The 15,196-nt window shown below is 43.4% G+C and overlaps 1 protein-coding gene and 1 pseudogene across 1 annotated transcript in view; one reads left to right on the forward strand and one right to left on the reverse strand.

Annotated features, from left to right (window-relative positions):
• LOC118886551 (leucine-rich repeat-containing protein 37A-like) overlaps nucleotides 1-4,335 on the reverse strand; it is a 94,467-nt gene extending 90,132 nt beyond the window's left edge. Inside the window, exons 1-2 of the mRNA XM_036836481.1 lie at nucleotides 4,195-4,335; nucleotides 830-914 (exon numbers count right to left, since the gene is read on the reverse strand). The gene's annotated coding sequence lies outside the window, so the exon portion shown is untranslated. The remainder of the gene's footprint in view (nucleotides 1-829; nucleotides 915-4,194) is intronic.
• A 307-nt stretch (nucleotides 4,336-4,642) lies between these two features.
• On the forward strand, nucleotides 4,643-14,468 carry LOC118886552 (annotated as a pseudogene).
• Nucleotides 14,469-15,196: the final 728 nt, after the last annotated feature.

The following is a 15,196-nucleotide window of genomic DNA, read 5'->3' on the forward strand; positions in this document are numbered from 1 at the left end:
CATTGGATTCTAGGAAAAAACTCAAGTACCAATGGGAATCCCCTTTCTAGGGATCTACATTTACTTTTTCCGCTCAGGCCCTTCTGTAGGAGGCAAAGGACTGAACATTTACACAAGAGTTTATTTCAATCTTTAGACAATGATTGGGCGGGCTGGCAGTGGCGGGCTGCACAGGCTCCCGGGAGGGGAGGAGTGGATAGTGACCTGTGCTTGCACACAGGCTTCTTGGTGGCTGCAGCAGCAGCCTTAGCGTCCCATGCCCGTCTCTGGGGTCCGCGCTGATAGCCGCGGCTCGCGCCCGTCTGTGGAGCTCCTTAAAGCGGCGCTCCTAATCCTCTCTCCTCACGCACCAGGAAACAAAGAGGCAAGAAAAAGTCTTTTGCCTGTTCGGCAGCTCCAGACCTTTTCCCGGACTCCCTCCCGGCTAGCCGTGGTGCACTAACCCCTTCAGGCTGTGTTCACACCGCCAACCCCAGTCCTCTCCCTGCGATCCGACCTCTGAAGCCCGAGCCTCAGCTCCCAGCCCCGCCCACCCCGGCGGGTGAGCAGACAAGCCTCTCGGGCTGGTGAGTGCTGGTCGGCACAGATCCTCTGTGCGGGAATCTCTCCGCTTTGCCCTCCGCACCCCTGTGGCTGCGCTCTCCTCCGTGGCTCCGAAGGTTTCCCCCTCCGCCACCCACAGTCTCCGCCTGCGAAGGGGCTTCCCAGTGTGTGGAAACCTCTCCTCCTTCACAGCTCCCTCCCACTGGTGCAGGTCCCTTCCCTATTCTTTTGTCCCTGTTATTTCTTTTTTCTTTTGCCCTACCCAGGTACGTGGGGAGTATCTTGCCTTTTGGGAGGTCTGAGGTCTTCTGCCAGCGTTCAGTGGGTGTTCTATAGGAGCAGTTCCACGTGTAGATGTATTTCTGATGTATCTGTGGGGAGGAAGGTGATCTCCGCATCCTACTCTTCTGCTACCGTTTCCTCTCTCTAACAAGCTTCTTTGAGAGTGCAAATATTTCCAGTCTTAACTCTCTAAATAACTTACATATTACTGTGGATTTTTTACATCACTAGTTCTTTCTTAAATGTCTATTTCCATTTTGAACAGGGTGTAGTATAGAAATATAGTCATAAAAATTCAAATAATACAAATAAAGTCAAAGCATTGTTAATTCTTTATTGATGTGTTTGTGCATCTTCCTCCGTCACTAGTTTATGAGCTCCTTAAGTGCTTGAAGGAACCGTATACTATTCTTTCCTTGTTACCAGAAACAAGCATAGATCTTGGCATATAATAGAGGAGTGATGGTCTGTTGACTGAGTGAATGAATGAGTACATAAGAAAATGAAATTACTTCCTCCAACTGAAGCTGCCTGCTGGGAAGGAGAAATGAAGACTAATTTTTAAATGTGGAGTGTCGCAACATTTAAAACAGGGAGGCTAGGCCCTGTACGGTGAGTCATAATGGAGCTGTCCTGGACAATTAGGAAGCTTCAGAAGGGCTCTGAGCCCCTGGGTAGTAGAGACAGTTGACATCTGGGATAACCTGGCCACAGTTCTTGCTGGCAAACATTTCCCTTCGTGCTACTGAGAAAAACTCAGATACATTAGGCCTTTCCTTCATTTTATTTGAAGATGTTATTCTCTTGTCTGTATTTATAAAAAATACAGGGGAAAAAAGATAAGAAGTATGTATACCTGCTAATGAATAAAAGAAGACATAATTGGAACTTCCCTGCTGGTGCAGTGGTTAAGACTCCGTGCTCCCAATGCAGGGGGCCCGGGTTCGATCCCTGGTCAGGGAACTAGGTCTCACGTGCATGCTGCAACTAAGAGTTCGCACGCCACAGTTAAGGAGCCTGCGAGCCACAACTAAAGGAGCCTGCCTGCTGCAACTGGGGAGCCCACGTGCCGCAACTGGGGAGCCCTTGAGCCGCAACTAAGGAGCCCGCCTGCTGCAACTAAGACCCGGTGCAACCAAATAAATAAATAAATAAAATTTAAAGAGAACGCATAATTAAAGTAGGTAACAATTTCGGGGGTGTGGGTAGTAAACTAAGGCTCTGCATTAAATAAAGAAATCTAATACGAATGCCCTTTCCTCTCAACTCTATAGTGACTTGTAGAACATTTTCTTCATTACTCTATCAGTGACGGGCTTTATGCTGTGAAAATCTCAGAACCTAAGCTTATGGAATGGTCTTAATGTCCAACATAAGAAAAGAACTCATTACTCACAACTGATACCAAGTAACTGTCTCATAATCTTTCCAGGACCATCCGTAATATCTGAGTGGTTATGTGAAATGGTCGCAGGGTCCGCAAATTAAAGAATGTCTGACATGAAATCATTTCAATCCCAGGGAGTACAGCCAGGATTGAAGAGGGTGTTAAACAGGGTACAGAAGTGGGAGGTAGTGCACCTGGAGTCACATCTGAGGAGAGTTCTCAGATTCAATAAACTTGAAATCAGTGAGTAAAGAAACAGGGGTGAGAATAGGCAGCAAGGTCAGTGGGAAGTAGCCAGAGCAGGAAGCCAATCAGAGAAGACACACAATTATACAGTGAAAGATCTGGGAAATCGAAGCCTCACTCACTTATTCAGAGGAATTGAAAAGGTCCTTGAAAAAGGAATGGTGGCTGAATCGAGGCACATAATGAAATGTTAATTCTGGGGAAGTAAAATTGGATGGCATGTTAATATGGAATAAGGTTTCTACAATGCATTAAAGAATATTTTAACCATTTTCTGGAATCTGAAGGGAGTACTGAATAGGCAGTTTGAGAGTGATGATGATGATGAAGCCTCCTTTATGTACATCTGACAAAAGTTTGTCAAGCTCGGGACTTCCCTGGTGGCACAGTGGTTAAGAGTCCACCTGCCACTGCAGGGGACACGGGTTCGATCCCTGGTCCGGGAAGATCCCACATGCTGCAGAGCAACTAAGCCCGTGTGCCACAACTACTGAGCCTGTGCTCTAGAACCCGTGAGCCACAACTACTGAAGCCCGCGTGCCTAGAACCCGTGCCCCGCAACAAGAGAAGCCATCGGGATGAGAAGCCCACGCACCGCAATGAAGAGCAACCCCCGCTCGCCGCAACTAGACAAAGCCGGCGCGCAGCAACAAGACCCAACGCAGCCAAAAATAAATTAATTAATTAATTTAAAAAACAATTTGTCAACCTCACAGATTTAAAATCCACATAAAAGTAAATATAAGGAAGACTCTTGTGAAGATTCCTTATATTAAGGGGCAGCATAAACTGACATGGGGTTTAACATCAGTTAAGTTTGGGTTTGGCCTCTAGTTTCCACATTTACTGTCATGAACCTTAAGTAAGTCACTTAACCATCCTGACTTCGAGTTTCTTCATCTAAAAAAAGAAAGAAAGAACTGGGGAACCGGGGGATCAGTGGAGCAGTGCATCTGAGAGCATTCTGTACACTACAGTGCTGTACAAACGCTGGCCTTTCCCGCCCCCCCACCCCGGGATCTTAGTTCACGGAGCAGGGATTGAACCCCAGCCCTCAGCAGTGAAAGTGCAGAGTCCTAACCACTGGTCCGCCAGGGAATTCCCGATGGCCTATTAGTTTTAAATTCAGCACTTCATCCCAGTAGAGCAAGGAATTCCACATTTGGACCCACCTTCACTGGAGATGCCTGAAAAAGCTGCTTCTGGTCGCATGCCTTTTGGGCTCTGTGGGCATCCCTTGCTGACTAAACTTTGATGATGGCATAGAACCCAGGACCGGCCACTGCTGCATTTGGGACGACTCGGACCAAATACAGAAGGCCAAACTGGGAGAAGACTGTGAACAGAGAATGCTGTAGGGTGATCCCATACTAAGTAAGTGCAGGCAATTTCACGCCCAGGAAGCCAAACCGCCCGTTCCCTTCCATTCCCCCAGCCCTTCGCCGCAGGCAACTGCGGTGAGCTTGCAACTCCAAACACTTCTCATTTCAGCAACAAGTTTCCCTCTGAAAACCTAAGCTTCGAGAAGCATGAGGAGGCAATGCCATCTGCTGGGAACTATCTCTCAAAAATCTGTGGGGGCGAGCTGACTGCTCAGGTCGACTCTAGAACTAAGATTCCTCTCAGCGGAGACCACAGGCAGATGAGGTGCTGAAGCAGTACCCCGGGGCGCCCAGTTACTGAGGCGCGAGGTGGCTTCCTCCAGCCCTCCCTCCGCCCCGGCTCGACTCACTTACAAGGCCTCGGCCGTGGGTCCAGAGCTCAGCTCCCACACCAGCAAGATTTTGTCACCCACGATGGGAACCACAAAATTTACCAACGGCACGACCCCACCGTTACCTCTCGTGCGCGGCTCGGTGCGCAAGCGGACGGCGCCTGCGCCCGCGCGCCTGCGCACGGGTGTCTGCGCACTCCCGCCTGCGCACGGGCGTCTGCGCGCTCGTGCCTCGCACCGCGTCTGCGCACGCGCTCCTGAGCACAATATCTGCGCACGCGCGCCTGCGCACAGCGCCTGCGCACTACGTCTGCGCTGGCGCGCGTGCGGAGACGCGGTGCGTAGGCGCGCGTAAGCAGACGTGGTCCGTAGACGCGGTGCACAGACGCCCGTCCGCAGACGCGCTTGCGCAGATGTTCGTGCGCAGGCGCGCGGGCGCACAAGCCCTTTCGCTATCGCGCGTGCGCATATGTCCCTTCGTAGGCGTGCGACCGCACACGCGTTGCGCAGACGCCCGTCCGCAGGCGCGCGAGCGCAGGTGCAGTCCGCTTGCGCACCGAGCCGCGCACGAGCGGTAACGGTCGGATGGTGCCGTTGGTAACTTTTGTGGTTCCCATCGTGGTGACAAAACCTTGCTGGTGTGGGAGCTGAGCTCTGGACCCACGGCCGAGGCCTTGTAAGTGAGCCGAGCCGGGGCGGAGGGAGGGCTGGAGGAAGCCACCTCGCGCCCCAGTAACTGGGCGCCCCGGGGTACTGCTTCAGCACCTCATCTGCCTGTGGTCTGCGCTGAGAGGAATCTTAGTTCTAGAGCCGACCTGAGCAGTCAGCTCGCCCCCACAGATTTTTGAGAGATAGTTCCCAACAGCCGGCATTGCCTCCTAATGCTTCTCGAAGCTTAGGTTTTCAGAGGGAAACTTGTTGTTGAAATGAGAAGTGTTTGGAGTTGCAGGATCACCGCAGTTGCCTGCGGCGAAGGGCTGGGGGAATAGAAGGGAACGGGCGGTTTGGCTTCCTGGGCGTGAAATTGCCTGCACTTACTTAGCATGGGACCACCCTACAGCATTCTCTGTTCACAGTCTTCTCCCAGTTTGGCCTTCAGTATTCGGTCCGAGTCGTCCCAAACGCAGCAGTGGCCGGTTCTGTGTTCTATGCCATCATCAAGGTTTATTCAGCAAGGGATGCCCACAGAGCCCAAAAGGCATGCGACCAGAAGCAGCTTTTTCAGGCATCTCCAGTGAAGGTGGGTCCAAATGTGAAATTCCTTGCTCTACTGGGATGAAGTGCTGAATTTAAAACTAATAGGCCATCGGGAATTCCCTGGCGGACCAGTGGTTAGGACTCTGCACTTTCACTGCTGAGGGCCCGGGTTCAATCCCTGGTCCGGGAACTAAGATCCCGGGGTGGGGGAGGGGGGAAGGCCAGCGTTTGTACAGCACTGTGGTGTACAGAATGCTCTCAGATGCACTGCTCCACTGATCCCCCAGTTCCCCAGTTCTTTCTTTTTTTTTTTTAGATGAAGAAACTCGAACTCAGGATGGTTAAGTGACTTACTTAAGGTTCATGACAGTAAATGTGGAAACTAGAGGCCAAACCCACACTTAACTGATGTTAAACACCATGTCATTTTATGCTGCTCCTTAATTTAAGAAATCTTCACAAGAGTCTTCCTTATATTTACTTTTATGTGGATTTTAAATCTGTGAGATTGACAAATTCTTTTTTAAATTAATTAATTAATTTATTTTTGTCTGCGTTGGGTCTTGTTGCTGCGCGCCGGCTTTGTCTAGTTGCGGCGAGCGGGGGTTGCTCTTCATTGCGGTGCGTGGGCTTCTCATCGCGATGGCTTCTCTTGTTGCGGAGCACGGGTTCTAGGCACGCGGGCTTCAGTAGTTGTGGCTCACGGGCTCTAGAGCACAGGCTCAGTAGTTGTGGCACACGGGCTTAGTTGCTCTGCGGCATGTGGGATCTTCCCGGACCAGGGATCGAACCCGTGTGCCCTGCATTGGCTGGCGGACTCTTAACCACTGTGCCACCCGGGAAGTCCCGAGCTTGACAAACTTTTGTCAGATGTAACATAAAGGAGGCTTCATCATCATCATCACTCTCAAACTGCCTATTCAGAACTCCCTTCAGAGTCCAGAAAATGGTTAAAATATTCTTTAATGCATTGTAGAAACCTTATTCCATATTAACATGCCATCCAATTTTACTTCCCATTTCACATAACCACTGAGATATTACGCATGATCCTGGAAAGATTATGAGACAGTTACTTGGTATCAGTTGTCAGTAATGAGTTCCTTTCTCACATTGGACGTTAAGACCATTCCATAAGCTTAGGTTCTGAGATTTTCACAGCATAAAGCCCGTCACTGATAGAGTAATGAAGAAAATGTTCTACAAGTCACTATAGAGTTGAGAGGAAAGGGCATTCGTATTAGATTTCTTTATTTAATGCAGAGTCTTAGTTTACTACCCACACCCCCGAAATTGTTACCTACTTTAATTATGCGTTCTCTTTAAATTTTATTTATTTATTTATTTGGTTGCATCGGGTCTTAGTTGCAGCAGGTGGGCTCCTTAGTTGCGGCAGGTGAGCTCCCCAGTTGCAGCAGGCAGGCTCCTTTAGTTGTGGCTCGCAGGCTCTTTAGTTGTGGCTCGCAGGCTCCTTAACTGTGGCATGCAAACTCTTAGTTGCAGCATACACGTGAGACCTAGGTCCCTGACCAGGGATCGAACCCGAGCCCCCTGCATTGGGAGCACAGAGTCTTAACCACTGCACCAGCAGGGAAGTTCCAATTATGTCTTCTTTTATTCATTAGCAGGTATACATACTTCTTATCTTTTTTCCTCTGTATTTTTTATAAATACAGACAAGAGAATAACATCTTCAAATAAAATGAAGGAAAGGCCTAATGTATCTGAGTTTTTCTCAGTAGCACAAAGGGAAATGTTTGCCAGCAAGAACTGTGGCAAGGTTATCCCAGATGTCAACTGTCTCTACTACCCAGGGGCTCAGAGCCCTTCTGAAGCTTCCTAATTGTCCAGGACAGCTCCATTATGACTCACCGTACAGGGCCTAGCCTCCCTGTTTTAAATGTTGCGACACTCCACATTTAAAAATTAGTCTTCGTTTCTCCTTCCCAGCAGGCAGCTTCAGTTGAGAAAGTAATTTCATTTTCTTATGTACTCATTCATTCACTCAGTCAACAGACCATCACTCCTCTATTATATGCCAAGATCTATGCTTGTTTCTGGTAACAAGGAAAGAATAATATATGGTTCCTTCAAGCACTTAAGGAGCTCATAAACTAGTGACGGAGGAAGATGCACAAACACATCAAAAAAGAATTAACAATGCTTTGACTTTATTTGTATTATTTGAATTTTTATGACTGTATTTCTATACTACACCCTGTTCGAAATGGAAATAGACATTTAAGAAAGAACTAGTGATGTAAAAAATCCACAGTAATATGTAAGTTACTTAGAGAGTTAAGACTGGAAATATTTGCACTCTCAAAGAAGCTTGTTAATGCAGATGAACCTCTAATTCTTTTGGTTGCTTTATTTACATTTATAGAGGTATACGTATTCCCTCTTCTAACAGGGGTTAGTAACTTGGGGAGGGGGTGCTACAGATTAAGGTCCTAATTCAGTAGCAGGTCTATCTTTATCTCCTCTTCAGGTCATATTCTCAAGCAGGAGCTACAGGATGAGATGACTAAAACAGTTCACTTCCTTTGCTTACCCCCAGCCCCGTAATAGGCTTCTGCTGGGCTTCCTTTGTTGCTTTCATCATCACTTTCACCACCAGAGGTCAGGGAACCTTCCGGTTAATCAGGGGCCCTGGAAATGATGCAGAAAAGTACTGACTTAAAAATAATAAATAACATTTATTTAGGGTTCACTTTGAACTCATTGCTTAAAATGTCCTACTTAATCTTCACAACCACTCTGTGAAATTGGTATTGATAAATCTCAGGTATATTCAAAATAAGTCTCTGTGTAGGGTTGTGATATTTTTAGGTCTTTTATGTCTATAGGGTTGTCTCGGCACCAGACATAAGGCGGTTCGACATAATACGCTTGCCCTGAACAGCTCCAGATGCCAAGAATTGGCAAATTACTACTTTGGTTTCAATGGGTGGTCAAAAAGGATCATCAGGGTAAACTCTGTAGATTTTCTTTGACTAACCAGACTCCTTTCAACATTGAACTCCTAGACTTTAGAGAGAAGCATAGAGCAGGGCTATGGGGAGGAGATGTGAGAGGCTTCCACATGGAAGTATCTGAGCATTGGCCTGCCACCTAGAATTAGTGATAATCTCAATGACTTGGATGGTGGTATCCATAATTTTCTCGAGTATTTGTATGGTATATAATAAAAAAGTGTTGTCTATATCTAGTCATTCATTTGCAAGTCTCACTTGACTTTGAAGCTATAGCATACCTAAACTATTACCTGAGATTGCTGGAGTTTAGTTTTTATCTCTAACATCAGAATATTTTGAAGTCTAGCCTTTAATTCAAAATCCTAACAGCTTCAGGATCTTTCTAACCTTGAAGAAAAGGGAAAATGAAGATATTGTGACACCACTTCAGAAGCAAAGCCTGAAGTTCTTCTGTGCTTTAGAGGTGGTGTTGCCCTCCCACGAGTGCAGGAGTCCTGGAGTTGGCATGGCTGAGGAACCTTTGGATAAGTTGGAGGAAGGTCTGTTTTCCAGTATGTGTGTGTGTGGGGAGGTGAGGGAGTGGGATTTCTCTTTTTTCCTTTCTTTCTGAAACTCAACTTTTAGATACATCATCACCTTGGCTAAGCAACTAAAGCCCTGGGCAGAATTTTTCTGCCTGACAATATAGGTTTTTATCTTAGGCAATACCTGACAGCACCTTAAACTTTAGAATTTTAGAACTGACTGCCTGCCAAGAAGCTTAGGAGGAGGGAAAATTAGTTAGTTTTTTTTTTTTTTTTTTGGTTAATAATTTGTTTTGTGCTAAAATAGTCCCTCAAATACAGATGTCTTCTGGCCTTCAGTTATCCCAACAAAATCATTGTCTAAAGATTGAAATAAACTCTTGTGTAAATGTTCAGTCCTTTGCCTCCTATAGAGGGGCCTGAGCGGAAAAAGTAAATGTAGGTCCCTAGAAAGGGGATTCCGACTGGTACTGAGTTTTTTCCTAGAATCCATGGCACTTGGGCTTAGGGTTTTACGTCAGAGGCAGGGCTGTTCGCGAATGGAGTGGAGGAGGCTCCACCATCCACCTGAGTGGGTGATGGTTGAGGAGAGGCCAGATCATCTGCACCACCACCAAGTCTATCTCACTGTATGAATCCAGCCCTTACGCACAGGAGAGCAGGGTCTGTAGCAGTGTAGCCTCAGCTTGTCCATTTGAAATCTGTGAGTAACATGAGATTTGTGCCACGTTCTTGGTTTGCATTTCCCATCGAGTATTTTAGGAACTTCCAGAATAGATCTGAGCAGTAAAAATGTGCCATGCCAGGGTATACCTACAACAGAGACATTCAACCATACCCCAGTGTTGTGCCTGCCCTTAATCACTAAGATAATGATCTAAGAATGACAGATGCATTTTTAGTTTTAAACACATAACCTAGAAATCAGTTATTCAGATAGGCATTTTAAATTCATCTGTTTTGGTTGGATTTAGGGTCATTATCATTCCTTATGAAAAGGAAGGTAACCCAGAAGCTTGCTATTCAGAAGGCTATGACAGATGCATTCCAGAAACTGCTGATTGTGGTTTTAGGTAAGACCTTTTTTTCTTTTTTTTTCAGTACTCACTCAAAGTTCATTAAAATAAATGTCCTATGATATGTCCTTTAGTTGTAGTAAAAGTAGCTCTTATATACTTTATTTTTAACTTTTCTCTCTTTGAATATTATTCACAGGCACAGACTCAATTTCTTATATAATGATAATAACTTTTTCTTACTGATGTTCAAGTATTCACAACTTAGCTACTAGTAGCAGCTTTAAGATGACTCTTTGTCCTTTCAACATTATCCTAGACAATTTCTTTTCTTTTTTTTTTTCACACACACACACACTGTATTTTATTTTTACAAGAGATAAATAGACTGACACCAAGCATTGTAAATGGATGACCACAACAAAAGCAACAATGATTGCAATTGCCAAACACGAAACACACTCATACTATGTCATAATATTGACATTCAGTCCAGTAATCCTCCACTGTAACAGCTCCTTTACTTTGCAGTGAAAATTGATTTCTATATTCTTTACCTCTGAGTCCTTGTGGAATTTTTTCTTTTTAATTCAAACAGAAAGTCACAAAAATTATACTCATCCTCATCAGTTCACTCAGTGCCATGTAATTAATTTTTTTTTTCATCTTGATCTTTTGTTAGCACTTTTATGAGTTCATCAGCTTTCCATTAGAGTTCTGAAAATGCTTATTCATTCAGTTCAGCAGTACAGTTCCCAGAAACCTGTACTTGTCAGAGTCTTTTCTATGAATTCCTTCAAGATGAAACCCTTTTATAGGAACATATTTGCAAAAGCATCGGAGTACACCCAGAACTGTCTGTAACTGACAAAAGACTTAAAAATGACCACGGATAAAGATTTGATGAAAGTTCATAATAGTGCAATTGACAATGAAATTTAGTTTTTTCTGAGATATACATTTTAAAGTAATAACTAGAATTATGACTTATAACATGATACCAGAACATATAAGATTTTTAGAAATTTCCCATAATGTCTGAAACATTTATATTAACATATTTCCATACAGATAACCCAATGAAAGTTTAGTATTAGTTGTTTTGTTTGTTTGTTTTTTTATCCTGCAGGTTCTTATTAGTCATCAGTTTTATACAAATCAGCGTATACATGTCAATCCCAATCGTCCAATTCAGCACACCACCATGCCCACCCCACCACAGTTTTCCCCCCTTGGTGTCCATATCTCTGTTCTCTACATCTGTGTCTCAACTTCTGCCCTGCAAACCGGCTCATCTGTACCACTTTTCTAGGTTCCACATACATGCATTAATATACAATATTTGTTTTTCTCTTTCTGACTTACTTCACTCTGTATGACAGTCTCTAGATCCATCCACGTCTCAACAAATGACTCAATTTCTTTCCTTTTTATGGCTGAGTAATATTCCATTGTATATATGTACCACATCTTCTTTAACCATTCGTCTGTCGATGGGCATTTAGGTTGCTTCCATGTCCTGGCTACTGTAAATAGTTCGGCAATGAACATTGGGGTGCATGTGTCTTTTTGAATTACGGTTTTCTCTGGGTATACGCCCAGTAGTGGGATTGCTGGATCATATGGTAAATCTATTTTTAGTTTTTTAAGGAACCTCCATACTGTTCTCCATAGTGGCTGTATCAATTTACATTCCCACCAACAGTGCAAGAGGGTTCCCCTTTCTCCACACCCTCTCCAGCATTTGCTGTTTGTAGATTTTCTGATGATGCCCATTCTAACTGGTGTGAGGTGATACCTCATTGTAGCTTTGATTTGCATTTCTCTAATAATTAGTGATGTTGAGCATCTTTTCATGTGCTTCTTGGCCATCTGTATGTCTTCTTTGGAGAAATGTCTATTTAGGTCTTCTGCCCATATTTGGATTGGGTTGTTTGTGTCTTTAATATTGAGCTGAATGAGCTGTTTATATATTTTGGAGATTAATCCTTTGTCCGTTTATTCGTTTGCAAATATCTTCTCCCGTTCTGAGGGTTGTCTTTTCGTCTTGTTTATGGTTTCCTTTGCTGTGCAAAAGCTTTGAAGTTTCATTAGGTCCCATTTGTTAATTTTTGTTTTTATTTCCATTATTCTAGGAGGTGGATCAAAAAAGATCTTGCTGTGATTTATGTCAAAGAGTGTTCTTCCTGTGTTTTCCTCCAAGAGTTTTATAGTGTCCGGTCTTACATTTAGGTCTCGAATCCATTTTGAGTTCATTTTTGTGTATGGTGTTAGGGAGTGTTCTAATTTCATTCTTTTACATGTAGCTGTCCAGTTTTCCCAGCACTACTTATTGAAGAGACTGTCTTTTCTCCATTGTATATCTTTGCCTCCCTTGTCATAGATGAGTTGACCATAGGTGCGTGGGTTTATCTCTGGGCTTTCTATCTTGTTCCATTGATCTATGTTTCTGTTTTTGTGACAGTACCATATTGTCTTGATGACTGTAGCTTTGTAGTATAGTCTGAAGTCAGGGAGTCTGATTCCTCCAGCTCTGTTTTTTTCCCTCAAGACTGCTTTGGCTATTCGGGGTCTTTTGTGTCTCCATAAAAATTTTAAGATGATTTGTTCTAGTTCCGTAAAAAATGCCATTGGTAATTTGATAGGGATTGCATTGAATCTGTAGATTGCTTTGGGTAGTATAGTCATTTTCACAATATTGATTCTTCCAATCCAAGAACATGGTATATCTCTCCATCTGTTGGTATCATCTTTAATTTCATTCATCAGTGTCTTACAGTTTTCTGCATACAGGTCTTTTGTCTCCCTAGGTAGGTTTATTCCTAGGTATTTTATTCTTTTTGTTGCAATGGTAAATGGGAGTGTTTCCATAATTTCTCTTTCAGATTGTTCATCATTAGTGTATAGGAATGCAAGAGATTTCTGTGCATTAATTTTGTATCCTGCAACTTTACCAAATTTATTGATTAGCTCTAGTAGTTTTCTGGTGGCATCTTTAGGATTCCTTATGTATAATATCATGCCATCTGCAAACAGTGACAGTTTTACTTCTTCTTTTCCAATTTGTATTCCTTTTATTTCTGTTTCTTCTCTGATTGCCGTGGCTAGGACTTCCAAAACTATGTTGAATAATAGTGGTGAGAGTGGACATCCTTGTCTCGTTCCTGATCTTAGAGGAAATGCTTCCAGTTTTTCACCATTGAGAATGATGTTTGCCGTGGGTTTGTCGTATATGGCCTTTATTATGTTGAGGTAGGTTCCCTCTATGCCCACTTTCTGGAGAGTTTTTATCATAAATGGGTGTTGAATTTTGTCAAAAGCTTTTTCTGCATCTATTGAGATGATCATATGTTTTGTATTCTTCAATTTGTTAATATGGTGTATCACATTGATTGATTTGCGTATATTGAAGAATCCTTGCATCCCTGGGATAAATCCCACTTGATCGTGGTGTATGATCCTTTTAATGTGTTGTTAGATTCTGTTTGCTAGTATTTTGTTGAGGATTTTTGCATCTATATTCATCAGTGATATTAGTCTGTAATTTTCTTTTTTTGTAGTATCTTTGTCTGGTTTTGGTATCAGGGTGATGGTGGCCTCATAGAATGAGTTTGGGAGTGTTCCTTCGTCTGCAATTACTTGGAAGAGTTTGAGAAGGATGGGTGTTACCTCTTCTCTGAATGTTTGATAGAATTCACCTGTGAAGCCATCTGGTCCTGGACTTTTGTTTGTTGGAAGACTTTTAATCACAGTTTCAATTTCATTACTTGTGATTGGTCTGTTCATATTTTCTCTTTCTTCCTGGTTCAGTCTTGGAAGGTTATACCTTTCTAAGAATTTGTCCATTTCTTCCAGGTTGTCCATTTTATTGGCATAGAGTTGCTTGTAGTAGTCTCTTAGGATGCTTTGTATTTCTGCGATGTCTGTGGTAACTTCTCCTTTTTCATTTCTACTTTTATTGATTTGAGTCCTCTCCATCTTTTTCTTGATGAGTCTGGCTAATGGCTTATCAATTTTGTTTATCTTCTCAAAAAACCAGCTTTTAGTTTTATTGATCTTTGCTATTGTTTTCTTTGTTTCTATTTCATGTATTTCCGCTCTGATCTTTATGATTTCTTTCCTTCTGCTAACTTTGGGTTTTGTTTGTTCTTCTTTCTCTAGTTCCTTTAGGTGTACGGTTAGATTGTTTACTTGAGGTTTTTCTTGTTTCTTTAGGTAGCCTTGTATAACTATAAACTTCTGTCTTAAAACTGCTTTTGCTGCATCCCATAGGTTTTGGACTGTCGTGTTTTCATTGTCATTTGTCTCTAGGTATTTTTTGATTTCCTCCTTGATTTCTTCACTGATCTCTTGGTTATTTAGTAACCTCCACGAGAGGCTGTTTCATCTTCAGGAGAAGAGACTTCTCAGGAAAATCCGTTTCCAGAATTATTTTCTCTTTCAGACCCTTCTACAGAAAACACTACTTGAGAAAACAATACTGCACAAAATGTTTCTGAAGAAATTATTTCTTCAGGAAACTCTACTCTCCCAGGAGGAACCGGCCCTGGAAACACTACCCATAGGAACGTCTCCACTGCACATTCTACTGTTTTTTTTTTGTTTGTTTTTGTTTTTTTCCCACACACACACACTGTATTTTATTTTTACAAGAGATAAATAGACTGATCGGGTCCACAGAAAACCCAACGTCAAAAGGAGTCGAAAGTTCAGAAAGAAAAGTTCACCCAATAGAATGATGCTTGCAAGCCCTCCGTTCTCTGTAGGGAGGAGTTTCATAAATTCCCCTCCACGAGAGGCTGTTTCATCTTCACGAGAAGTGACTTCTCAGGAAAATCCTTTTCCAGAATTATTTTCTCTTTCAGACCCTTCCATAGAAAACACTACTTCAGAAAACAATACTGCACAAAATGTTTCTGAAAAAATTATTTCTACAGGAAACTCTATTCTGCCAGGAGGAACCAGCCCTGGAAACACTACCCATAGGAACGTCTCCACTGCACATTCTACTGTTGCTGCAGACAACAGTATGCCAACTGTTCAACACACCAACGAAACACAATGGGAGTAGCACAACACGGGCACTGAATTATCCTCTAAGCCCACAGGCTTCACTTTCCTAGGGTTCACATCCCCGGGTGATCAAGTTGAAACTCAGCTAAAGCAGCAGCTACGGTCCCTCATCCCCAACAATGACATGCGAAGGCTCATTTCTCATGTTATCCAGACTCTGAAAATAGACTGCTCGGAGACCCACGTGCAGCTGGCCTGTGCCAACCTCATCTCTAGAACAGGCCTCCTGATGAAGC

Source organism: Balaenoptera musculus, chromosome 20 (assembly GCF_009873245.2).
Source record: "Balaenoptera musculus isolate JJ_BM4_2016_0621 chromosome 20, mBalMus1.pri.v3, whole genome shotgun sequence".
Taxonomy (NCBI): domain Eukaryota; kingdom Metazoa; phylum Chordata; class Mammalia; order Artiodactyla; family Balaenopteridae; genus Balaenoptera; species Balaenoptera musculus.